This window comes from Macrotis lagotis, chromosome 1, assembly GCF_037893015.1.
Source record: "Macrotis lagotis isolate mMagLag1 chromosome 1, bilby.v1.9.chrom.fasta, whole genome shotgun sequence".
Lineage (NCBI taxonomy): Eukaryota > Metazoa > Chordata > Mammalia > Peramelemorphia > Peramelidae > Macrotis > Macrotis lagotis.
The window spans coordinates 2,029,663-2,056,464 of record NC_133658.1 but is presented as its reverse complement, the minus strand read 5'-3'; the positions used below and the strand labels follow the sequence as shown (position 1 = coordinate 2,056,464).

General features: G+C 42.6%; 1 long non-coding RNA gene across 1 annotated transcript in view; it reads right to left on the bottom strand.

Moving 5' to 3' along the window:
- Nucleotides 1-6,081: 6,081 nt before the first annotated feature.
- Nucleotides 6,082-26,802, bottom strand: part of LOC141512549 (uncharacterized) — a 55,471-nt gene continuing 34,750 nt past the window's right edge. The window contains exons 2-3 of the long non-coding RNA XR_012475526.1: nucleotides 6,884-6,968; nucleotides 6,082-6,243 (exon numbers count right to left, since the gene is read on the bottom strand). This is a non-coding gene — a long non-coding RNA (uncharacterized LOC141512549). The remainder of the gene's footprint in view (nucleotides 6,244-6,883; nucleotides 6,969-26,802) is intronic.

Here is a 26,802-nt window from a genome sequence, read left to right as displayed (position 1 = left end):
CCCCTCCCACTGTGATACCTGGCAGGTATGCTGGGCACTCAAGGACAGTGGGTGAAAATCTGATGACGGCCAATTTCAGTGCAATTTCATCTCTCCACAAGTGAATTTTTCATTTCTCTGTCCTGGATGCTGGGAGCAACACCCACACTCAGTGAAACAGATTGGTGCTCCTAGCATTCACCATGTTGTCTCACAGCTCTGTGAAATGATAGCAGATACCTAAGTGTTGACAGGATTGGTAGCAGTCATAGTGACCAAGGTGACAATTCACATGTGCTCCTCACAGGAGAGAGATGCAAGCCTAATGCACTATGGTCACAAGGCACAGTGGTTGTGACCAGTGCCATATTCAGGGAAGGCTTCCTGGAGGAGGACAAGGAGGAGTGTGGAGATAGGATGCACAAGCACAGGGTGATCCAAGGCATGCAGGCAGGAAGGCACTGGTTATGTATTGGGCAGTGGTTGGTGTGGTCATTAATCAAGTCAGGGTGGAACACAGCATGTCTGAAAGAGAGCTAAGAAATCAATCTGGAAGGCTGTGGAGAGGAGACAAAATTGTGTGAATATTGTATAATACATCATGAGGAGCTTGGAGCAGAAACCAGATAGGGGTGGATCTCTGACCATGGGGTGGGGGATGACTGGAGGGGTCCAACCTCCTTATCTGAAATTTGGCCTCATAATCACAAGGAATTCAGTCTGGATGGGCCATCAGAAAGCATCTCGGTTAATCCCCTAATTTCAATTTGGGAAACTGAGCTCCTATGGGTGGTATCAGAGATTTTGGGCATAGCCAGCGCTGGAGTTCCAAGCACTAGCTTCCAAGGATCTCACCCTTGCAAAATGCCTCTGGATATATACTAACATTTTCCAAGACATAATCCTGTTTGTGTGTGGGGGGCAGGGCAAGTATGATTATACCTGTTTTATAAATGGGGCACTGAGACTCAAGGTGATGCAGTTAACGAGTAGCAGGAATCAGAACTTGGTTGATGACCTCTGAGTCTATCAGCAGGTCTATTAGTGAGGATTTGGTCTCCTAATCTGTCTTCCCACTGTCTTCATCATCCCCAACTCCTACATGTCTGACTCTGGGTTGCGTTTTCTCCCTTTTTGTGAAGGGCCTCTGAGATACACTGGAGCCAGTTTCTTTCCTCTGAGTTTCCTGCAGTGAGCTAGAGATCAGGACGTTGGGACTCCTAGGCACAGAAGAGAAGGCAGATATATTGCAAAGCTGACTGTGGAAAGAGGGCAACAGAGGAGGGGAGGTAACAAGAGAGGAAAGATTTGGAAGGAACTTAGCCCTCTAGCTTTACAGACAAGTAAACTGAGGAACAGGGAAATTAGATCATAATTCAGAATCATATAGGTAACAAGTTTGGGGGAGTAAGGGGGGATTTGAATTCATATCTTTTGACTCTAGAGTCAGGAATCCTTTTTTGCTTCTGGGTATGAGAGGCTGGAAAGAGAAAGCTCACAATTTGTAGTCCTGATAGAGCCGAGAGGAAGTTGGAAGCAGGATAGCAGTTCTTTTGTTCCTCCTTATCTCTTTGTTCTTCACTTCCTCTTGAAAGTTCCAGAGTATTTGCCCTTAAACTGAGCTGGAAGCTCCCTGTAACTTTCCATAAAGCAACTGACTTAAAAATGAAGACTTCTTTTTCATATCATGGCCCAGATTGGTAACAGTCATTTACCTGCTAGTTGAAGGGACAGAATTTTGTTTTCACATTTCCCCCCTCCTTTTAGGGAAGTATTGGTTGTGTCTCTCTCAAAAAACGAACATCCCAAATAGAATGTAAAATGAAACCGTTGAGATTGAATCCACCTTCTGAGGCGGGGCATTGGGTGTGTCTTTGGACCTGTTCATGGTGCTGCCCAGACAGAGGAACCACTAATAATAGGAAACAAGCACCCCTCTCCCTTCTGACTTTTCTCAGTCTAGTACAAATGTTTCCTGCTTTTTATAAAACTGTGCTTCAGTCCCTTGTGATGGTGCTTGAATACTTCCAGCCTCACTTTCTCCTTAGGCTCAGTAGGGGCAATGATGGAAACAGAAAGGTCCTCAGGAAAAGGGTCAGAATCCCAGGAAGGAAAAATTAGACTTGGGTCAATTGGCTGCCAGCCCTCCCTCCCTTGACCTCATCGGCTAATGTCTCTTTATCCCTCCATCCACTTTAGAAATGTCATCTCCCCACAAGACTGACAAAACATATTTAAATACTTGGTTTCTATCATCAGCAACATGATTATTTCCCCCCTTCAAAGAAGTCACTTTTCTTGTTCTAGCAGGTCCTCCCAGTCTTGAAGTGCTTGGGTCCTAATGCCCTTCTCTTCTATAGTGAAAGAAAGGATGTCATTGGCTGACCTTCCTAAGCTAGCCTCAATTCCTTTCAGTGAAACACCTGGTAGTTCGATCAGCCAGGTCTGCATCCCAGTGTATATGATCCCATTCTGATCCTTCTAGCCATGGAAGGAAGGCTGTCTTGCCTGAATGATACTCTTTGCTCAGTCCAAGTCTTTCCCTCTCATGGCTGTTACCATGTCTCACCATGACTACTCTCACCTACGTAGCCACTCTGGGTGGCTGCCCTACTCCTATTCTGAAAAGAATGGTTGCAATTCTGGGGGAAGCTGAGAGCTGCAACTTCAGTAAATGACCTCTTTGTTCTTTCTTCTGAACTCTAGGGACGTAGGACTCACCTTGGTCTTTACCTGAACCACCAAGATGGTTGTGTGCCTTCCTCTGTACCTGGCCCCCATAATCAGGTTTGCTCTGGAGAATAAGGGGATTTCTTTTCTAGTGCTACAGCTCACAAGTCACAATCTGTGCACTTCCCCTTTATCACTTGATTTCAATTAGTCAGTCAGACTTAATTATCTTTTGGAAAGAAGTGTTTTACTATGAAGTTATAGTAGGAGCAATTGGCCCAAAACTCTCCCCACAAAGGTCTGTGATTTATTCTCCTACCAATACTTACAGAGTCCCGGGGAATGAAATTTGAGCATATCTGGCAAAGGGGATACCCCTCAGCTGTTAGGAGTCCTTTTCCTACAGTCCTCAAGATGCTACTCTTAGTAACTTCCCCTGCCCCTCCCCATTACTTGTGGAGACTTGACTATGCTTTTGCACATCCAGTGTATGCTCTGTATCCTCTGGAGACATGACTGCCAGCTATGGCCTGGAAGTCTGAAATCCTACAGGCTTCCAAGTTCACAGGGTCCTCCTTTCCCCTGAACCTTTCCCCCAAGCAATTCCTTCTAAGGGAGATGTTTTCTCCTCTGGCCACCAAGCAAGGCAAATCAACAGACTTGAGTAAGTGCTTACCATTTGCCAGAAGCTGTGTTTAATAAAGTGTGTTAAGCACAAAAATAGAGTAAAAGAGAGGCCCTGGCCCCAGGGAACTCATGGGCTAAGGGATGGGCCAAGATGGAGACAGCTTTGCACACAGAGCTTATTGAGAGGGTAAGCAGCAAATAATGAATAGACAGAACTCATTCAAATGAAGAGGAGTGGGAAAAGATTTCTGCAGAAGGTGAAACTCTTTTTCAATCAGGATTCCATAGGCCCTCTCCTAGTCATAATACATAGCAATATATATGGATAAAGGTGGATTTGTACATATCTACATGCATGTATATGTAGGCATGCACACACGTATATACGCAAGGGTATATATATGTGACATGTCCATATGTAATATATATGATATATATCTGCAACATATATGTGTATAGCTCTGTATACACATCAAGCTGAAGGGTCTTCTCACTAACTTTGAGTGGGCTGGGATAATATTCTGAGTTGGCTCTATGCTCATACACACACACATATGCTGGAACTCCTCTGCCAAAAGCAGAGCCAAGCTAATCTTTCTTTACCCCAATGATAATTGCATAGAAAAAGTGGAAGAAGCAACAAGGGGAAATTCTATTCCATATCTGATTTCCACTAACTGAGAGGAACTAGTGCTGGGATAGAAATGATGGGAGCCCTGGGGAAAGTGACTACTTCATCATAAAGTCTGGTAGAGAGGAGAAGAAATTCAGGAGTTGTTTAGCCAGCATCTAAGCTGTAGACAAGTTCAGAAGAAGGCTGGGTTGCTTTCCCATGGCCTAGAACACTGCAGTAGAAGTTAGCCCAGGAGGAATCGGAGATGATCCAGAATGAATTACTAAGGACCCAGAGAAAAGGGAGTTGTCTAAAGAGACTAAAACATAAAGAACACATACACATCAAAAATATTTAATTATTAAAAATAATTTCCTTTTCTCTCTGACTTCTGGATAGACGATGGAAAGAAGGGTGAAAAAGTGAGGGACACAAAAGTATGGCATGCACCTAAAACTGGACAAGAGTGCTGAGGGTTTGAAAGAGCTGAAGTAGTCAAGAAAAGATAGAGGACACACACATTATAAATATCCACAATACATATATATGCTATTTATATGTAAAAATTTATATTTATAATATATATTCACACAATAGACATGTGTATAGAGATATATCTTTCTATCATGTATCTATTCATCCATCCGTGAAAAGTCCAAGTCTGGAGCCACTGCTCTGGGTAGATGACAGGATGGAAACAGATGGTATCAGTTTGGCAAGGATATGAATCTATTCACCTCCTCATTTGCTTCCATGTTATCTTCTACAAAGAATGATCTTTGAACTGGATGGAGCAGAATAGCTCTGACCAAGAAGCAACTCTCTCACTTTCTGTCTCCCAGCCCCGGTACATCAGACCTGGCACATGCTAGTTACTTATCAAGTTTTGCTTGTTGGAGATGTTTAGGGTGATGTTTGATAAGGCCTTGGTCCCTTGATCAACATCAATGTCATGCTAGGTCTTGGAAAGCCCTAGAAAATGCCACTTGATCTACTGTCCAGGGTCTTCAAAAAGTCACAAGCTTTGTTGCCACATCAGAGAAGAAAAGATGTAAATGTGCTGATAAAAATCAGTAGAATGAGGTCCTAAAAATGGAAGGTCAGTGACATGGAATAAGTCCAGGATTTAGAATTCAATGGCAGGTTGGTAAGCATCTTGAAAAGAAAGCAGTGAGAGCAATGAGTCATTTTCTCCCTTCATTCAGCATAGTTCTGCCGGACTCTGCTTATTTCCTTTTTTGTCAGGGAAGAATTATTGCATTAGCTGATTGGGACAATGGCACAGGGGAGTATATCTCAGTTGTAGAAAAGCATGGCATGAGATGTGGGCTCCACCAAAAGAAAACTACATGGTTTGAAAGACTGGACCCCAAGAATACAGACCCAAAGAATCTCCAAATCTTGGGACTGCAGTGCTAGAGGGCACCTCAGAGGCAATTATGCTAATCCACATTGAAGACAGAATCCCCATCAGAGCATCTACCAAACTGGCTCATCCAGCAACTGCTTGAAGACCTCCAAGAGGAAGATTCTACCACTTTAGGGGTCAGTCCATTCCACTTTGGGAAAACTTGAATTGCTAGTGTGGCTCTCCTATCTTCAGGTCTAAAATTGTCTTTATAATTCTCCCCTCCCACTGCTCCTGACCTTTTGGAGCCACACAGAATTAGCCTAATCTCTTTTGGACATGATAACTATTTAAATACCTGAAGACAGCTCTGGTGTCCTACTTGAGTCTTTTTTCTTTTCTGAATACAGTTCCCCAGTTCCTTCAACTAATACCCATTTAATATAGATTTCAAGACTCTTAACCAACCTGGTTGCCTTCCTGTAGACACCCTTCAGGCCATCAATGTCCTTCCTAACTATGACTATCAGCCATGAAGACCACAGTCTAGATGTCACTCACCCAGGTCAGTGGACTTTGTCCTCTTCCTTGTTGGAAGCGTTTCCTCACTCAATGTGGCACAAGATCCCATGAGCTTTGTTGGCTCCCCCCATTCATATGGAGATTGCAGTCCACTCAAACTGTCCACATCTTTTTTCAGACAAACTGTTGACAAGTTATCTCTTTCTCAGTTTGTACTTGTGAGGTTGAGTTTTATTCAGAAAATGTGAAAGACTTTCATTTATTCCAATGAATTACAGCCAATTTTTTTTTTATTTTCACAATCTTTTAGGGACCATGGCTCTGTTGCTTTGAAGCTCTATCACAAATGAGGCATCCTATGAGGGGCGGGGGTTGGCAGATGGGAAAAGGACAGCTGAAGACATTCAAAAGGAGTTGTGGTCAGGGCTGCTAGAGGCAGAAAAGCCCTAGAAAGTTCAAGACTGACATGTTGGAAAGTGAACGGCTGGGAAGAGAGAAAGGGGGAAAATGATTCCATTTAGGAAGAGAAAATAAGCTTCACAGTACATTCCTGAATCAAGCTGTTTTCCCTTTTTCTCACTTGTCACATCCTCCACAGAAGGAGGAGGTATTTTAAAGCCAGACAGAAGGGTGGGCAGCCAATATTTGGCAGCTGAAGCCACATGCCCCACTTTCTTCCTTTGTACAGTGAGGGGGATGTGTGTCTATATGGGGGAGGGCTAGATGATCTCGAAACTGCCTTTCTCTTTGATGTCCTGGGAGTCCATTGAATTCAGGCCCAAATCAAGAGACCACAGTGCAGATTAAGGCTTCAGGAATCTAGAAGCTGGGGTTTTGTGACTCCTTCCCTATGGTGAAGTTCTGGATAATATTGGGAAGTTTCAGATGCTGCTGAGGTGCTAGTAAACCTGACCCAGCTTGGTATAACAAGGGTCTCAGATTCAGTCTCCTCAGGCTTCTAGTGTTGCAATTTTTTGAATTTAAAACCTCAAGATTTGAGGTTCTGACAACCTAAGGACAGAAATAATCTGCCTGGCTCAGTCTATATTTGCTGTTGACCCTTCATGCCACTCTACCTACAATGCTTGGTCAGCAAATACTTAAGAGATAATAAGTTTGCCCACCTTTGATGGCTGGAAAGAGCAGTTTTCTTCCAACCTTCTTCCAATATTGTTTCATCTTTGTTCCATACAACTGTGTTCCTATTGCCTGCAAAATAGACTTTTATCCTAAGTTTATTATCACTATCTCAACCTCAATCATAGATACCTGTTTATGTATGACTGATCATAAGTAACTTCATTTCTTTAAGGCCCAGGCTCCCCATCTGTCAAACTGGGACAATGATGGCATCCTTCTCACAGGGCTGTTGTGAGAACTTTACAAATCTTTATGGGAAAGGTAAATGTTAGTTGAAAATAGATATCATTATATTATTATTTCTTCCCAGACCTCTTATGAAGATCACATGAGATGAGGTCTAGAAACATTTCACCAACTTTCAAATAATCTAAATGTCTATTACTGTTCTTGCCACTGTCATCATCACCACCATGATTATGGACATCTGATGGCTCAGTGGGGGAATGCTAGCCTTAGAATCAGGAAGACCTAGAAGTCCATCTGGCCTCAGACATTACTAAATGTGGTTCTCTAGGGAAGGCACTTAATCTCTTTATGCTTCAATATCCTCATCTGTAATAATAGCTTCTACCTCACAGGCTGATTCTGAGCATAAAAGGAAGCAATATTTTTGAAGCATTTTGCAAACTTGAAAGTATCTATATTATATTTTTAGAGCTAGAGAGGACCTTCATCATTGACCAGTCCAATTCTTTATTCCTATGGAGGAAACTATAGTCCCAAGAAAGAGAATGATTTGCTTAAGGTCATACAGCTAGTACATGACAAAGATGGAAGGAGAACCCAGGGGTCCTTGTCTATTCTCCATGTAATGGATGTTCATTCAGTCCTACCTTTTGGGCATTCAAATAGAAATTCAGAAGCAGGGTCCAAGATGGTATTTGCCAAGAACCTAGGATAGAGACAGTTCCTGAGAAATATAGATGAATGCAGGGGCAGCTAGGTGGCACAGTGGATAGTGCACCAGCCCTGGAGTCAGAAGTACTTGAGTTCAAATCCAGCCTCAGACACTTAATAATGACCTAGCTGTGTGGCCTTGGGAAAGCCACTTAATGCCATTGCCTTGGGAAAAAAAAAACTAAAAAAAAAAAGAAATATAGAGGAATGCTTCAAATCATGTTGTAAGGGAGAAGAGGGAGTTCCCCTAAGGAACTGGACACCGCTGCTTGTCTAGTTCCTATTAGATTGAATCTAATAACTAGAATTTCCAGAGCACTGTAAAGTTTCCAAGTACTGTCCATGGACTATCTTAGATGATCATCACAACATCCCTTTGAGGGAAGTACTATTATTATTTCAGTAGTAGAGATAAGGGGACTGAACTAGTGAGAGGTTAAATGTCTTGCCCGGAGTTACTGAGCTATTAAGTATCAGGGCAGAATCTGAACTCACATCATCTTGATTTCAAGTTCAGTGCTCTCACCACTATGCCACCTAGATGCCTCTAACCCATGGCTGTTTTGTTTTTCATTGAGAATCTCAGAAATAGGCATTGGTTTGAATCAATATCAGAAATGCTAAAGTACAGACCCAGGATTTGAAATAAGATCCTCTGACTCCAAGACAAACTCTTTCATCAGTCTAATCTCTTTATTTTATAGAGGAGGAAGTGAAAATCTGGAGGGAGGTAATATTCACAATGAGAGCTACCTGAACATGAAAGAATCAGCCTAAAGAGCAGGTGGGCTCCCCTCCTTGGAGGGATGCAGGCAGAGGCTCAATGAATACTTGTTGGGGATGATGAAGAGGGAATTCTTGTAAGATACAAGTTGGATTAAATGGTCATTGAGACCTGAAAGATGAACAAGGTAAGGGCTTCTGAAGAGGACAAGCTGGAGCACTGAAGGCCGTTCTAGAGTTTTCCTGCTTCCTTTTTTGCTGTTTGCATGTTCCTACATCCTGGAATTTGGAACATTCCCTCTTGCTTGCAATTCTGTCTTAGACAATACAACCCAGTCTAATTAAATGCAGTCAAATGGGTTGAAATCTTGTTAGGCTTGAAGTCTGGCATCAAGACAGAGACCTTATTGAGTCACAGGCCTGGCAGCACTTAAGAGTGGGGCCAAGGAGCAGGGCTAAGAACTCTGAGTGGGCCAGACTTCCGTAAATAGGGCACTAGCTGAAGGCTAGCACTGCAGGCTAGTACCATGGAGAGTTCCAAGGTCCCTTATCATGGGATCTAGTATTTAAGAAGTTGTCATTTTTAAAAATGAGTAAACTGTGGCCCATAGAGAGGAAGAGACTGGGTAAAGACTCCATGGATATTAAATGGTAGGGCTAGAATTGAACCCAGGTCATCTGACTGTAAATCTACTTCACCACATGTGTCCTGGTAGAGATAGAGGCCACACTCCCCCTCTCCCAGATCTGACTTGTAGAAAATCACTATGTGGTTCAAAATTGATGCTTATTCACACATATGCACATAGTATATATACACATAGATGTGGATAGATGTGTGTAAACCTATACACACACATTGAGAGAATACATACCATATGATATTACATATTTATATTACCATTTCAAAGAAATTTCATTTTACTGGCAAACCTGAAGAACAAGAGGCTATGGAATGATGATTAGGTTAACAATTTAATTGCTATGATTTGAGACTGATGTTAGAATGTATAGTTTCACTTAGGGAGTGGTCCTCTTTTTCCTGTTCTGTTCTGCCCCTTTTAAGTCTAGTGATGTATATCCAGCTCCACAAATTTGGAGAGCATTTTAATGAATTCTTCCCTTGGTGACTGTACTGTGAGTATCATTACACACCAATTCTGTCTTCCTGGGGTTGGGAGTGGGTAGGGTTCAGGCACGTTCTCTGCCTGATGCTGGTTGGTCACTTAGTGTCTTTGAATTTTCCATCCTTACCATCACCAAAGTGTTTTTTTTTTTCACTACAGCCCAGGAGACCAATAGTACAGGCATTGTGGAAACCATTTTACAGTTAGGAAAATAGAGGCTCAGGCAAGGTAAGCAAAAACTTCAATCCAGTCTTTGGGACTTCCAGACCAACAATCTCTCCACTATTGTCACTGTTCTTAATCCTGAGCTTATAAGAATTCAAGCTAAAAGGCAGAGCAGAAGCCACCTAGCCTAACCCCTTCATTTTTTTTTTTACCTTAGCAAATTGAGACCTGGAGAAGGAAAGGAACTTCTCCAAAGCTAAGTAGGAATACTAAAAATAATAGAATGTAGATTGCCTCCTGAGCTCCTCTGACTCTAAATCCACTGTCCCTTCCACAGTTCCTACTCCTCTTTCTCTTCCAGGATCTTTAACTTTCTCATCCATGCTTTTTTTTTTACTATTTTAAATAGCTTTTCTTGTCTGATGCAATTGACTCACTTTGCTATTATCCACTTAATAACCCCTTCCCACCCACATTCCCTTCCCTCCAAGGTTAGCACATAGGTTGGGAGCTTCCTTCTTAGGCTGCCCTGGGTCTCCATCACAAGCTGGTAGCTCAGGTTTATGGCACTGACTCCTCAGCAATAATCTAGCCCTGGCTTCATACTTTCATCTCAATGACAAAGTTAGCCCCTGGATCACTGGTATTGATAACAGTAATATGGCAATTCATTAGCATCAGCTGTGACCCAAGTGCCAATTAAAATGGAAGTGAGTTGAAGGATAAAGAAGGGGTTTGAAAGCCCATCATACAGAGTTCTTTCTTAATCTCTTTCCTGTCTATCACACTTATTACTTCTGGGTGGGTTGACAGGTTAATTACATATGAGGCAGGGGAGCTGATATAGAGGATATTACAATCTCAAAAGCAAACACTTAGAATCACTTTATAGAAACATGAGACAAACTCACCTTGTTGAAAGCCTGCCTTCAGTGTTCCTCCATCTAGCAACGCCCCACCCCCTCACTCTGTGTTAGAACTCCTGCTGCCCTATTGATGTTGTAAGAAGTGACCATGCTGTCCTATCCAAGAAGAGAGGCCATGAGCAAGCCAAGCTTTATTCTGGGTCTCCAAGGAGCCCTCACACCTCCTTTATCTCCATGAAAAACAACACTCTTTTTGTTTGTTTGTTTCTGATACTGAGGCTTCTCCAGCATGTTCACTCCTATCTAATTGACAACGGAGTATCCAAGACATACAGGCAACCCTTTTCCAAGATACATAGGAACTAATAGAAACACAAGATCAATAGTCATTTTCTAATAGAGAAGAGGTCAAAGGATAGGAAGAAATGGTGCTCAAAAGGCGAATTGTAAAATATTAACTGAAAGGAATTATGCTCTGAATCACTAACAATAAGAAAATTACAAGTCACGACTACCCTGAGTAGAAAATTGGTAAAGATGATAGAAGATGAAAATAGTCAAGGTTAGAGGGGTTCTGGGAAGGCAGGATTGTTAATGCATTGTTGGTGGAGCTATGAATTGGCCCAATATTTAGGAAGAGCCACTTTGGATTATACAAAGAAAATAACTAAAATACCTTTTCCCTTTGACTCAGAGATTTCATTGCTCGACATATATCCCAAGGAGATCAATGACCAAAGGAGCCCCCATAAATATCAAAATATCCCTAGCAGCACATTTTGTGTGTGTTCCCAAAGAGATCAATGACTAAAAGAGCCCCCATAAACACCAAAATGTCCATAGTAGCACATTTTGTATGTGTGTGTGTGTTTGTGTTGCAGTGGCAGGTGGTGGCAGGTTGTATACAGCTTTAAAAGCCAAACAAAGGGTTTTATATTTGATTCTGGAGGCTACTGGGAGCCCCTGGAGTTTACTGAGTGGGGAAAAGTGACAGAGGCAGCTCTGCACTTTAGAAAAATCACTTTGATGGCTGAATGGAGGACGGACTGAATCTGGGAGAGGCTGGAGGCAGGCAGACCCCCCCACCCCCACCCCATGCTATTGTAATGGTCCAGGTGTGAGGGAATAAGAGTCTGTACCAGGATGGAAATGGGTTCAGAGGAGAGCTATAGGAAGCCAAGCCTGATCCAATGGAGTAAAATTTTGCCCTCCTGGATTGGGGATGCTATTTTTCTTATGAGGTTCCCAGGGGCTTGATGACACATGGGACCCTGGACTGGCTGCTAAGCCAGGATGTTCCCTAGTCCCTCACATCTTGTACCAATAAGTATGTCCTTTGAAGACAACTGCTAGTCTACTGGACAGTGTTGGATTTAAAAAGAACATCGGAGTTGGCATCCTGCCTTGGAGATTTCCTGGGTGTAGGAGGACCCAGACCCAGTCTCAACCTTGCTACTTTCCTTTGCAAGGATATTATTATAATAATAGAATTCACAAGGACAAGAGAGAGAACATTTGAAGCATTTTGCAAACCTGGAAGTGATATTTGATGAGCTAGCTATGATTTTATGATTTAGTTTTGGTGGGAGGGGGCTGGAGAAGGCAGAGATGGACAGCAGGAGCAGCCATGCTCTGAGGACTGAGCAGCAGGAGGCCCTGGAGATTGGTAGTCTTTCCTTTCGGAATGCAGAGCCTAGACAAGCATTAGAATGGATAGCCTTTCTTATCCTTTCCTGGTCTGGGAGCCCCCTCCATCTGCTGTGCATTAAAGGAAGCCAGCAATCCCAGGCAGAAGGGATGGAACTGAGGAGTCGGAGGCCCTTTGTAGCCTATGCTATATCTTCCATACACCTTGGGGAAACCTGGCTGCTTTGTGCAGACTGGGGCATCCCAGCCATCCTCCCAGGGCTTCAATGTTCTGACTGTGATGGGAGGTTCTTTCTTATTCCACTGGGTCTTGTAGGGCAGGCTAGACCAGACAGCTGCTCAGCTTCAAGCTGAGGCTACACTGGAGTTGGGTGAACTGGCTATCTGGAAACCAGATGGACATGGGTGCTGAGCCTGAGCAAGAGAGGGCAGGGTCTATCGATGGCTTCTTAATATAGCAGAGTGTGATGGCATTTTGTTGTTGTTCAGTTGGTTCAACCCCATTTGGGGTTTTCTTGGCAAAGATACTGGAGTGGTTTGCTTTCTCCTTCTCTCGATCACTTTAGAGATGAGGAACCTAAGACAAGCTCAGCGACTTGCCCAGGATCACATGGCTAGTGTCTGAGGGTAGATTTGAACCTAAGGGTTCCTGATTTCATGTTGGCAATCTATCCATTGTACCTCCCAGCTTCCTTGTCTGCTTCATACAAGGATACCAGTGATAGCAAGTTGCTCAGCAGTGACTTATTCCCCTTTGACACATGATACCCATGGAATGGGATGTCAAGAACCTGGACTGATGGCTTCACATGAGAAGGAATATGCCTGGTTAGCAGCCCCCACTGCCAAACCCTCTCTGGGCTTTCACTAATCCCAATTGAGTCCTGATTGGGTGGTCCCTGGCAGAACAGATGTGCTGTAAAGGGGGATGCAAAGAAGAGGAATGGTGTTGAGAGATGGAAGGATTCAGTATTTCTCACCCAGAGAAAAAGGACACATGGCAGGAAGGGCAGAAATCCTCAACAAGGTAAAGAAGAATCATAAGTAATTGATGGGCAATTTGTGTTGTGTGTATGTGTTTGTATTTGGCTGAGCTACAGTAGGGAAAAAACAGCTTCCTTAGTGCTGAGGTCTACACAGATGGAGCCCTGAGGACTATGGGAGGGTAGGAAGAAGACAAAGAAGGTAAAGTTCTGGTAGTTGAGGACAACCTCCTGAGGGGCCAAAGCATCTTTTGTTGACCTGAAATAAACAAAGAGATGGCATGACTGTCTTTCCAGGGCCTCAAGAGCCTTAAACCTGTCAGCCATCACTGACTTCTTAAGATTCATGTGGGAATAAAGGATAACATCAGGGTGGGTAGAAAGCATTGCAGAGGATTATGAAGCCTCAGTCAAAACACCTTGGGGACATGGGCAGGCACTGTTGCCTTTATTGCTGATAAATGAAGAGAGAAGACTCAGCAGAGAAAGGCCTCTCTGGGAAATGAACAGCTGGCTGAGAAGATGGTGTCTGAGACTGGGATTTGAATTTCTGGACCAAGGATTAAACAAGAGGAATGATGGGCCCTTAGGAAACTGCTAAGGTCTGGCAAAAAAAGAGATTTGTCTGAGGTTTTGTAACTCTAATCCAAAAATCCAAAGTGTTTTTAAATTGAAAAGGGATGGGGGAAAGTACTCCCATTGATTTGACAGGATTGGTACTCTAGCAAGGTACACCAACAATATAACATAAGAATGTCACTGAAGAGGTCTAATGACTCAGAGGAGATAAGGACCAAAAGTCCTATTTTGTGACCCCTTGCCTCTGCCATCTGGACACGAATGCTCAAAGGATGGGTAATCAAAGTTGAACTAGAGATTTTCATATGTTACCAGGACCTTTTGGTGCCATGGAAATTTTGACTGGAATATGACTCTAGAAAGTTCTAGCCTTTTTCAGAAGAGTCTTCAAATGTATAAGGGATCTCACTGGTTTGGAAATGAACATAAGCATAGACTCATCTGCCCATTTCTGCCCATCCAATGTGATCCTTGTCCATAGTCTCCAAAGGTTCATCACAAGAAGTTTACCCAACATGACCATTGAAAGAATATTTTAGAACACATGGGGCATAGCCATCAATTATCTATTTATCCTGAGCCATGCCACTAGTCTACATATGTGTTTCTTTGATGTCATCTTTTATATCACTTTCTTGTTGTAATTCCTGGCTTGTGATATGATATAGCCATTCACCTTTACTCACCATATGCCTTTCCAAGATCCTTAGAATTATCCTCAATTTCAGTTATTCAGACAGTGAACTGCTCCATGATTTAGAAAATCATCCAACAGCCTGGAGAAGATGGACCTCTGTTTCACGGATCTCTGAGAAACTTGAGAGGTTGGTCAATCAAATAACCTACAGACTTATGAAAATTATCCATCTCACTCATCTGCTTCATCTTGGGTCCAACTTATTGTCCACTGCAGTGCAGATTCGATCTGTCTGTCTGTCTGTCAGTCGGTGCACCCACTCCTCCATCCATCCATCCAATCTATCTGCCTATCTATCCATCCAGCTACACATATATACATAAACTGATATGGACAGGAAGAGTGTTCTAGCATATCCATTTAACTATATATCATAAATGTCATCACCTGAACATTAGGTTTCCTGCATCTGCTTAGTTTGCATTGTGTGGTTAGTTATTATCTTTTTACATCATTAAAATTTCTCTCAGAATCTCCTCTTTCCTCATGCTAGGGAATCATTTCTTGTAGCTTAGCTTTTTTATGGAAGACTCACAGATTCTCCTATGTGAAGAGACAAATTTAGGAGTTGCTTTTATTGTGGCATCCAAGGTAAAGAACCACTGTTTCTTGTTACAATTGGTCTTTTTGCAGATTATCTCCCATTTTATCCTGTTGATAACTCACTTGCACCTCGTTTTCATGTCTGCTCCTCTATTACACTGTGAGTTCCCTGAGAATAGGGACCCTTTTGCTACTATATGATTGGAACTGTGTTAAGCCCTTGACAAATATCTCATTTGATCCTCACAATTCAGTAAACATTTTTAAGTCCATATTCTGGGCCTGAAGTGGTGCTAAGGGGTGGATAAATAAATAAGAACCAAAAAGACAGTTCCTGCCCTCATGGATGTTACAGTTCAGTTGGGAGAAGACAACAAACAAAAGGGAGTTGGAAAGGAAGGGATGCTGGTGAGTTGTGCAGTGGGTAAGCACAGTTAGGAATGCAGTGGATGGAGTGCTTCCCCTGACATCAGGAAAATTTCTTTTCAAATCTGATCTTAGATATTTACTATCCGCATGAGCCTGGGCAAGTCACATCACCTTGTTTACCTCAGTTTCTTAACTATAAAATAAACTGGAGAAGGAAATGGCAAACTGCTCTAGTATCTTGGCTAGGAAAATCCAACATGGTCATGATTTAAAGATGGCTGAAAAACAAGTGGAATGAATTGTAAAGTTCAGATTCTTCCTCCTTCAAAGGAAGATTTTGAGTGGAAGTTAGCAGCCTACCTTTGCACGCTCCAATCAGAGCAGAGGAAACGGAGGGAGGTGAAGAAGCATAGAACATTAAAAAGTGGATTAGCTAACTGGTGATGAAATCTAAAATAATCAGTTAATTTTGGGGGGGGCATCTTGTTCCAGGGAATTTAAAGCAAGAGATAGTTCATTTTATTTGAAAAACTGAGGCAAACAGATTTTTTTTAAAAAAATGACTTACCCAATATCCCATAGTTTATTTTGAAAGTAAAAAAGTATGCTTTAAATGTATATTCAGAAAACCATCAACTCTTTCTCTGAGAATGGATGACATTCTTCATCGTACGTCCTTGAGTTGTCTTGGGTCATGGTATTGCTGAGAACAGCAGTTATTCACGGATGATCATTCGATAATCTTACTGTAACTTTGTATGTAGTACATTTCACTTTGCATCAGCTCAGGTAAGTGTTTACATAAAAGGACTCTGCTCATCATTTCTTGTAGCAGAATGGCATTTCATAATAATCACAAACCACAATTTGTTCAGCCATTCCCCAACTGAAGGGTATTCCCTCAGTTTCCAATACTTTGCCACTAGAAAAGAATATTTTTAAAAAATGGCTATAATGATCATCTCCAAACCGCTATCTTTTGATCATTTATCAATTAGAGAATGGTTAAATTTTTATAAATTTCATCAGTTCTCTATGTTTAAAAAATGAGGCCTTTATCAGAGAACTTGCTTCAAAATTTTAATCAGTTACTATTGCTGACTATATTTCCTTCCATCCATTTATTCCCAGTGCCATTTATTCCATTCTCTCTATTCTTGCACCCTGACCCTCTTCAAAATGATTTAACTTCTGACTACTTCCTCCCACAATTTGCCTTCCCTTCTATTATCCCCCTCTTCTCTTAGTAAATTTCTGGGAAAGGGTTTGAATTCAAATTGTCCTTACTTTAGTCCCAGTACTCTATCTTCTCTGTCCTCTAAGTGCTAGGCAAATGGAAATATGGAACATTGTGCGGTGTCAGTCATAACCACTGCGGTGGCACAGTGGAGAGAGGGCTAGATAAGAAATCCTGAGCTTGAATCCTGTCTTAGACATCATTTTTTTTAGGTTTTTTTCTAGGCAATGAGGTTAAGTGACTTGCCCAAGGCCACACAGCTAGGTCATTATTAAGTGTCTGAGGCTGGATTTGAACTCAGGTACTCCTAACTCCAGGGCCGGTGCTCTATCCACTGTGCCACCTAGCCACCCCTAGACCTCATTTCTCAACTTCCATTTCCTTTTCTGTAAATTGGGGCTAATAATAGCAGCTATCTAACAGAGATGTGGTGAAGATCAAATGAGATAATTATGTAAAATGTTTTGTAAAACCAAGCCAGCCACATGGGAGTTTTTGTTGCTATTGTGCTTCAGTCTAGTGGCAGAGAACTACTTCTGCCATGATGAGTGGAGCCAAAAGAGAAGAGGCATTTTCGAGAGGTGACTCAGATGGCCACTGAGTCAGAGGGATGAACTTGGGGAGGCCTCAGGGAAGATATGCTGATGTTCCATGGTTCTATAAGAGGTGGGATGGGATGCACTCTCTCAGGGCACAGAGAGGAGCCCTTGAGAATGAATGGTGTTCCTTAATGGCTTCACTTCTTGAAAATATGGAGGAGGTGCTGAGGATAATTAGCATTTTGGATCTGGTTGACCAGTGAAGAAGGATTTATGGCTGAAGTAGAGATGAAGACAAGCTTTGGGCCAAGTCATTCCTTCATAGAGCTTGAGACGGAGGAGAGACCCAGGAAGTGGACCTGAAAAGCCATCTTGCTTATCCAATAGGAGGTGGCACAGGACCTGGGCTATAAAAGACTCAAGGAGAAAGATGTCCCTTCTAGGCATGGAACATGACCTGTAGAGAGACCAAGAGACAAGAAATGCTGTCCCAGGTTTGAAGACTAGCAAGTGGACCAATTGTGTTGGAAAGCAGAGGGAATGAAGGGATACACCCATCGACTAAGTTGGGAAATGTAGATTGAAATCATAATTGAAAAGTCTTGAATACTCATCTGACTTCTGCTTATTTTACTTATCTAAAGGATTAGGGAACCATTAAAAATTCTTGAGAGCAGGATCAAATCAGTGCTTCAGGAATAACAGTTTGCCAGTTATGTGGAACATGTATTAGAGTAGAAACCTAAAGTTGGGACTCTGAATTGATTTTGGCAAGAAGTGATGAGGGTTTGAACATGGGTAGTGGACAAATGAGTGGAGAGGGGGAGGTAGATGCTAGAGATGCTATGAAAGGATAATTCTAAAGTCTAAGCAACAAATTGATTTGAGGGCTGATGAGGAAGACCTAAGCACAGAGGTTGTAGACTTGGATGACTTGGAGAGTGGAGGTGCCCTTCACAGAAACAAGGAAAGTCTGTGGGAGAACTATAGCTGGTGCTTCTGTTGGGTAAGATAATCACTTTCATTTTGGACATGCTGAATTATGGTTGTCTTTGGGACATATACAGATAGAAAGATAGATGGAGATAGAGATAGAGATAGAGATTGATTCATTTCCAGTTCTATGAGGTGGACTAGAATTCAGAGAAGAGATTGGGCTTAGAGGTAGAGATATGGAAGTCATTTCCAGAAGAGATAATAATTATAACCATGGGAGCATGGTGTTTTGGGGGAAGGGAAGTAGTCATCAATTGTCCCTCCAGCTCAAGGAAGGAAGTAATTTGCATTAAGATCTGGGAACACCCAGGATTCTCCTGGGATCCTGACTAGCCTCTGCATTGTGCTGCCAGTTGGATAGCAATGTGTGAGCATGTGTTTTGAGAGAGACACACGAGATATAGTGACAGACAGACAAAGAGAGACAGAAAGACAAAGTGACAGAGACAGAGAGACACAGAAAGAGACAGGAGAGACAGAGATGAGAAAGGGGAAAGAGGCAAAGAGAGGGAAACAGAGAAAAAGAGAGATGCAAACAGACAAGAAGACAGATACATCAATTAGAGAAGAAAGAGAACCAGTGAGGGAGAGAGAAATAGCTGAAGGGAGGGGGGGACTGAAGAGAGATGCTATTTGATCAGTGAATGAATCAGACATGGGTGGAGCCAAACTGAGCCCTGGACCAGGGTCAGGGCTGAGTCTTGCTCAGAAATTTCAGATGAGAGCATCATGTTTTCTGAGAATTCTGGGTTAGAGGCAAGAGGGAGGCAACCAGGAGAGGCTCAGTTTTTTAGGGACTTTGGGTTGGCCTAGAGGAGAGTAGACCTGGGGGAGGGAAGAAAGCCATCTCCACAGAGCTGAAGTGCTGCCATATGGAGGAGGACCCTGATTTGGTTATTATGTGAGAGAGCTCTGGCACACGTGTGTGAGTCTGTGTGCATGTATATGAACAGTGGGGGTTGAGGATGGGCAGGGGAGGGAGGCAGCATGGAAGCAATCTACTGCAGTACCTCAAAGAATACCCAGGTCCCTCTTGGAAGCTGGCTGACCTGACCCACATAAGAAACTGGGGTCCCAGGGACCTTATGCCAAAGCTGAGTGACCTCAGTAGAGTGATTCTAGTGATCATTTCCTGTGAGTTCCCTCTTCTCCCCTCTTCCTCATCTCTCATAATTCAGGTATTTTCTGCTCCTCTGTCTTCCTTCACTGTATGTCACACAGTGAGGGGGTCCAACTCCATGTCAAAGCTAGCCCTTTTACCAGTTTGAGAGATTCCATTGTATCCTGTCTGCTCTCACATATTGCCCCTGTCCTTTGCCAGCCTCACTCGTATCATTTTATTTTCAACCTCTCCCTCTCCACTGGTTCATTTCCTCCTTGCTACTAGCACCCCCATACTGTAAAAATGCCCATTTGATCCTTCCATTCCTACTATCATCCTATTTCTCTTTTGCTCTTTATAAATAACCTCCTCCAAAAGCCATCTACACTAGAGAGCCTCCACTCTCTCCTCTCACCCTTTTCTTATTCCTTTACAATATAACTTCTGACCTCAGAATTCCACCCAAACTGCCCTCTCTAAAGTGACCAACTATCTCTTAGCTGCCAAATCCTGGGGCCTTTTCTCCCTCCTCATTTTCCTTGGCCTCTCTGCAGCCTCTGACAGTGGTGGTCACTCTCTCTTCCTCAATACTCTTTTCTCATTTTCACCTCTCTCCCCCATTCTGTTTTCCTTTTGTTCTGAGTAACAATGAAATCCCAACAGAAATAACCAGCATTCTCAGAGAAGATTCAGGCTCACCAAACCCTTTCCTTCTGTTTTCTCAATTGATCATGAATTTCATGGACAGTCTCAGATACTGGAGGTAGGAACTCACCAGCAAACCCCAGACAAATGATGGAGAATGCCTCTGAGACCTGGGCACCAATTTGGCTTCTGGTTTGCTCCTAAGACTGCTCAGAGATGGAATTTAGAATCCTGCTTCAGATACTTACTATCTGTGTGGCTTTGAGCAAATAGGTCTCAGTTTCCTCATCTGCAAAATGGAAGGGGGTTAGACTAAGTCTTCAATGATCCCTTGCAGATCTAAAGTGGTAGACCCTCAGGCTTCTTAGTTGTGATCCTGAGCCAGGTACCTGCAGCCTCTTCAGTCCATGAGGTGACACAGGAAGCTGGGTTGCCAACCTTTACCCTCAGCAATGTGACTATTCTCAGGAGTGGCAGTGTCCTTCGGCTGCCCCACCTCACTGCTCCAGCTCATTACTGTCCTATCAAAGTTAGCTTTAAGCCACCATGGGTGGGAAGGGAAAAAGAATGTAATTCTACTTTACCAGCCCTTGGCCTCCTTCAACTGTGTTTTCTGGGAAGAACCCAATGAGAAGGAAATGATACTAATACTAATATCTCTCAGAGATCAGAGCAGGCAGTGGAAAAAGTGGAACAATTAAAATGAGAATAGAATGGGGCAAGACAGAGTACTACCTTGACCATAGTGGGACAAACATTCCAGCTTCTTTGAGCTAGTATCAACCCAGGAGCCAGGCTATCCCTGAAACAGGACGACTGATGGTCTATAGTGGTGGGGTAACCAGTCTCCTGTTCATGACCTGCAGACAACCCTCAAGAGCAACATTTCCCTGGGGAAATACAGAATTTCACTCTCTTCTGTTTGGGGGAGATCCTAGATCAGTTATGGGTGGAACTTGGATCTTAGAAGTAGAGGGTTAGTAGCCTTTATTAGAAGGGGTGTCTACTCACAGAGAGATAGTTGGTTTGCACCAAGTGAGGTTGAATCCTTGGCAAGACAAATTCCCAAATGATAGTAAGAGAAATGATGAGACAGAGAGAGGATCAAGTTGGACCAAAGCAGATTATGGGTAGAGTGATGTTCATGGCCTTATATGGGGTAGGAGCCTAGAACAAACACCTGTTTTCTAGGATATGTGTGTGTGTGTGTGTGTGTGTGTGGAGTGGGGGGTTCAGTTTCACTTAATCCAGGCAAATCTTTACCTACTTCATTTTATGAGGTGCCTATGATACACTAGATCCTGGGCTGGGCTGGGACATTCTGTTTACTTTGGGATCTGGCTACATTGGCTACATGGTATCCTGTCTCTGAACACTAATTGGTCTCCTTACCAATGAAGTAAAGATCCTTAAAAAAAAGCAGTAGCTAATATGTGGAAAGAGAACAGAGGCCATGAGTTCAGTTCATAGGTCTACTTTCTACTTGTGTGATCTTCAACAAAAGCCCCTTCTTTCTGGGTCTTAGTTTCCCCATTTGAAGAAAAACAAGGGATTATTTGGTATGACCTCTAAGGACCTTTGCATCTCACAATCCAGCACATTAATTACTGACACACTTGGTCCAAAGGTTTTTCTTGGAACTAAGTCTAAAACTCAGTCAGGTGCAAGGTGCTTAAAATGAACACATTTTAACCTTCTCCTAATCCACATCTTTTAAAGTTTCCCCACTACTGCTAAGAAGAGTCTAGTTTCTCAGATATTCAAGGACCCCAGACTTCCTTTCCATTCTAATATCCATTACATTGTCTGAATTTGATGTTATATACTATCTAAACTTTCCAGAATTTCCTGAGTATGTTCTGTCCTTTTCTCTATTATACTGCTCAAATCCAAGCTTGTGTGATTAAAGGGTGTCTGCCTCCAGAATGCCACTTGTCCCCAGGAACTCTCTAGAATATTGGGATAAGGGGCAGCTAGGTGGTACAGTGGATAGAGCACCGGCCCTGGAGTCAGGAGGACCTGAGTTCAAATCCAGTCTCAGACACTTAATAATTACCTAGCTGTGTGGCCTCGGGTAAGTCACTTAACTCTATTTGCCTTGCAAATAAAACCTAAATAAAATAGAATATTGGGGATGAATACAAGGTATTTTTGTGCTTCCTCTAGATCCTGGATCAACTCAAAGCATTTTTGTTGGGGTGCCCACCAAACAGGATATGAGGCTAACTCAAGCCTATATTTTAGTTTTGCATATCAGTTCTCTTGTCTAAATCCTCCACAGTATATGCTTTCCAGAAACCAGATGGGAGGAAGCCCCACTTTCTGACTGGCTTGCTCTCTGCTACCAAATGATTTAGTGATTTTTGATTTGATGAGCTCTTCTTGCGAATAACACTTTCTTCGGAGGTCTCATTCTGCTGTTTCCCTCACCTGGTCTACTACCTCCAGTCTCTGTTGGGGGTCTTTCAGGGTCCTGATCTAATGGGCCTCTTCCCTCTTCTTTACCTCTCCTTCCTCTGCTCTCCCGGAGAGCACCTGAGTTCCACCACACCATAGCTTGTCAAGTCATTAGAGACTATTTCTCCTGTTCAACTATAGTATTCCTTCATCTTCTCAGAGAAAAGTCATGAAGACTAAGGAGGATCAGCTGGGAGAAGGAAGAATGTTTCTGGCATGAAGGATAGCCATGAGGATACTGAGGATACCCATCAGCTCTTGTCCTTTGTTATCGAAGTCCAAAATGGCATCACTATGTTGTAGACAAATTACAGTAGTCATACTGTGGTTGATCATCCGATACAAGGTTGGAACGCACAGTTTGGGCACATAGCCCATATGAACACCTGGGCTGCTTACTCTAAACTTATGAATCACATTTCCTCTGAGCTGCTTCCATTCTGCCTTGCTCACAGCCCCCTCACTGGTGAGGGCATTCCATGCTGGGCGGCCCTCTGCCAGTGTCTCCCATGCTGCATAATCAATTCCAGAGTTCTTAAGAGAGACCTTCAGAGTGTCCTATATTACTTTTTCTGATCCCCCTGTAAGCACTTGCTTTGTAGGAGTTTTCTATAAAATGATTCTCTTTTGGCAAGTATACATTTGGCATTTGAACAACATGCCCAGCCTATCGTAGTTGTGCTCTCTGTAGTCATGTTGGAATGCTGGGCAGTTTAGCTGAGAAAAGACCTCGGTGTCTAGGATCTTCTCCTTCCTGGGGATCTTCAGAATCTTCCTCAGACAATTAAATGGAGGTGATTCAGTTTCCTGACATGGCAGCTAGACTGTTCAGGTTTGACAGGCTTATAGCCATGAGGTCAGTGCAATGGTTCTGTAGACCTTCAGGTTGGTGGTCAGTCTAATACCCCTTCTCTCTCACACGTCCTTTCAGAGTCTCCCAAATACTGAGCTAGCTCTGGCAATGTGAGTGTCAACCTCATTGTCAATGTGCATCTCCCTGGAAAGGACACTGCCAAGGGAAGTGTACTTGTCCACAGTATTCAGAACTTCTCCGTTTGCTGTAATCTATGATTCCATATATGACAGGCTGATGGGGCAGTTGGGTTTTGTTGGTGTTCATTGTTCATCATCAGTCTCTGAAGATACCCATAATCAGGAGATAAAATATCATGTGTGAAGAATAGCAAGGAAATTCAGATCACTGGAGCAAAGAGACCAAAGGGAGGAAAAATCGAGAAGACTGGAGCATAGGGGGCACAGGTTGCGAAGGACTGTGAATGCCAAACCTGGGGTGGTTTCCTTTTGATTCTAGAGTCAATGAACTCCAGATCTCACTATAAGAAGATTCCTTTGATAGCTTAATGGAGGACAGATTGGAGGAGGAGTGACTTGAGTCAGGGAGAACTATGAGAAAGCTCTTCCCACAATGAGGTGCCCAGGGCCTGAACCTGGGTTGGAGATTTGAGAGATGCTATATCTACAGGACTTTTCAACAAATTGGATAAAGGGGGTGAAGCAGTGAGGATTGAGGATGACTCCTGGGTTGTGAGCCTGGGGGGACTGGGAGAATGGTGGTGTCCTCAACTGTCTTAGGGAAGGAAGGGTAGGGGTGGGGGCTTGCTGGGGAAAGAGAATGAGTTCCATTTAGGACAAGTTGAGTTAAATATGTATAAAGGACACCTGGTTCCAGATGTCCAGTGGGCAGATGCCAAGGCAAGCCTGGAGGTTAAGAGAGACATATTGATTGGATAAGGAGATCTGAGAATCATCGGTAATTCCTTATCTAAAACCTCATTGGACATATACAGCAAGGAGGCAGACGAGTACTTGGCAGGAAGGTGCAAGAAGCAATTCTCAGCCTCAGGGCTTCTGAGGTCCTGCCCAGCTTTGAGATCCTGTGCTCCTGAGGCTGTCTATCTGACTGTCTGTCTGTCAGAAGTTTCCTGCAAGCCATATCTCAGCATTTCTGTCCCAAAGTGCTCTTTGTGGACACCCCTTGTGCCCTTCCACTGGAGTCCTGGCCCTGGGTGACTGCAGCCGAGGGGACTTAGCATAATTTAATCACATTTCACATTTTACACTCTGGCGGCAGGTAACCTGATAGCAAATTCATGAAGCATCTGCTCCCTCTTCAATCCTTCGACTCTGTAGATAATTTTCAAAGATTTTTTTTTCAAACAGCTTTAAATTTAAAGGTTTTTTTTTAAGTGTAAGTTTGGAAGAGTTGGAAAAGTCAAACTCAGCAGAAAAAAAGTAATTTCTACTCTCTCTAGTTAATAACCTCTTATGTGCTTTAATAATTTAAACCAATTATCAATGGGAATGTCTTCTGTGTGTGCCTCAATCATTGCTGTTCGCCTATTTCCTCATCCCTTTCATGCCCTCGACCACATGTCCTCCCCACTCTCTAGGGCCTATTATCACTACTTCTCACAGATAATAACCGTCTTATCTATGGGAACATGACCTTGACATGGAGCAAAGAACCCTTTCAAGGAGAGCTCAATTAAACCTCAATTCTCTGCTCTGATTTCATTTCATTACTATTTATAAGCAGGAGAAAGAGCATCTAAGGCACCCTCTCTTAGGCACCTGAATTCTGGTTTCAAACTAGGAAAAGGAGACTCTAGCATGGTTCTCCAATGGGGTCCATGTGGGCATTCCATCACTGAATGTTTTATTCACCTCACTGGAAAAAATTTTCTCTTAAAATCCATCCTAACAGACAATTCTCACTAACGTTTTGTATGACCTTGGGCCAGGAACTTCCATGACCTCAGTTTCCCCAGCTGGAGGATGACTGGGCCAGATCTTGGTCTATATGTCTCATTTCCCTCCCAATTCAAAGTTTTCATGATTCTCCAATTTGGATTATATGAGTCCTAAACTTTCTCTGTCCAAAGATTTCAGAATTAGGCTTTAGGATTTGCCTTCATGTGAAAACTTACTGTTTTAGTGACCAACTCAGCCTTGTCTGGTTATAGCACAACTCAGGTGCCGCACACAGGAATTGCTAATATGGCCCTTTGCAGTCATCCCTTATAAGTCTCTACAGATATGAAGGGGAGTGTGACTGAACAACCACTTTATGTTGGAGCTATAGACACAATGGGGGCAGGGCATAGGTCCTGCCCTAGAAGAGGCCACTTCTAGGAAGGATGGAAGGAAGTCCATTACATTTTAGCTTAGATGAGGAAAAAATGGTAATCATGGAACACAACCTTGCTTAGAAGAAAAAAAAAACCTGAGGTCCCAGTTTTAGCTGAAGACTTGGGGTAAAGGTGGGGGCTGTCTTCAGCTTTAAAATCTGACCTACTTTTTCAGAATCACAGGGGAAATTGAGTCCAATATACCAGTGTCATGAATGTCTTTCCAGCTAGTGTAGATATTTTCTCATTAGCATGTTGACATCACAATAAATCAGGCTTGAAAAATATTACTAGATAACACAAATAGATGAGGTAGTTAAAAGATAAAAAAAAAAAAGGAAGGAGAAAAGTAGAGAAGAAAGGAGAAAAGAGTATTAAAAAGCCTTTCCTAACACTGAATGTATCCACGAGTGTATTGGGCTGTTTCCAAGGGAAGTACAATCCCCTTCTCTAAACGTTTTTACACAAAGGCTGAAGTGGTAGAGGCAATTCTTTTTTTGATATTCTAATAAGTATTTTATTTATATTTCCTACTACATGCAATGGTAGTTTTTACCAACCATTTTTTTCAAGGCTTTGAGTTTTTCAATTCTTTGCCCTCCCCCTGCCACCAAGAGAAAGCAATCTGATATAGGCTCTACATTTGTAACCATGCTAAACATAGATCGAAATGGAATGTGCTGTGAGAGACAAATCAGATCCAAACTGAAGAAAGAAAACATTAGAGATAACAACATGGTATAATACATAATACATAAGACAATGATAATAAGCTTTTGATCTTCATTTAAACCCCACAGTTCCTTCTCTGGATATGGATGGTATTTTTTTTATCACAAGTCTTTTAAAATTGACTTTTTTACTGCTGAAATGAACAAGCCCATCATGGTTGATCTTGATCCCATGTTGTTGTTACTGTACACAATATTCTTTTGGTTCTGCTCATTTCATGCAGCATTAATTCATGCAAGTCTTTCTAGGCTTTTTGGAAATCCTGTCCCTCCTGATTTCTTATAGAACTATAGTGTTCCATCACCTACATATACCACAATTGTTCAGTCATACCCCAATTGAAGGTCATCCCCTCAATTTCCAATTCTTTGTCACTACAGAAGAGCTGCTATGAATATCTTTGCATAAATGGGATGTTTTTTTACCCCTTTTCATGATCTCTTCATC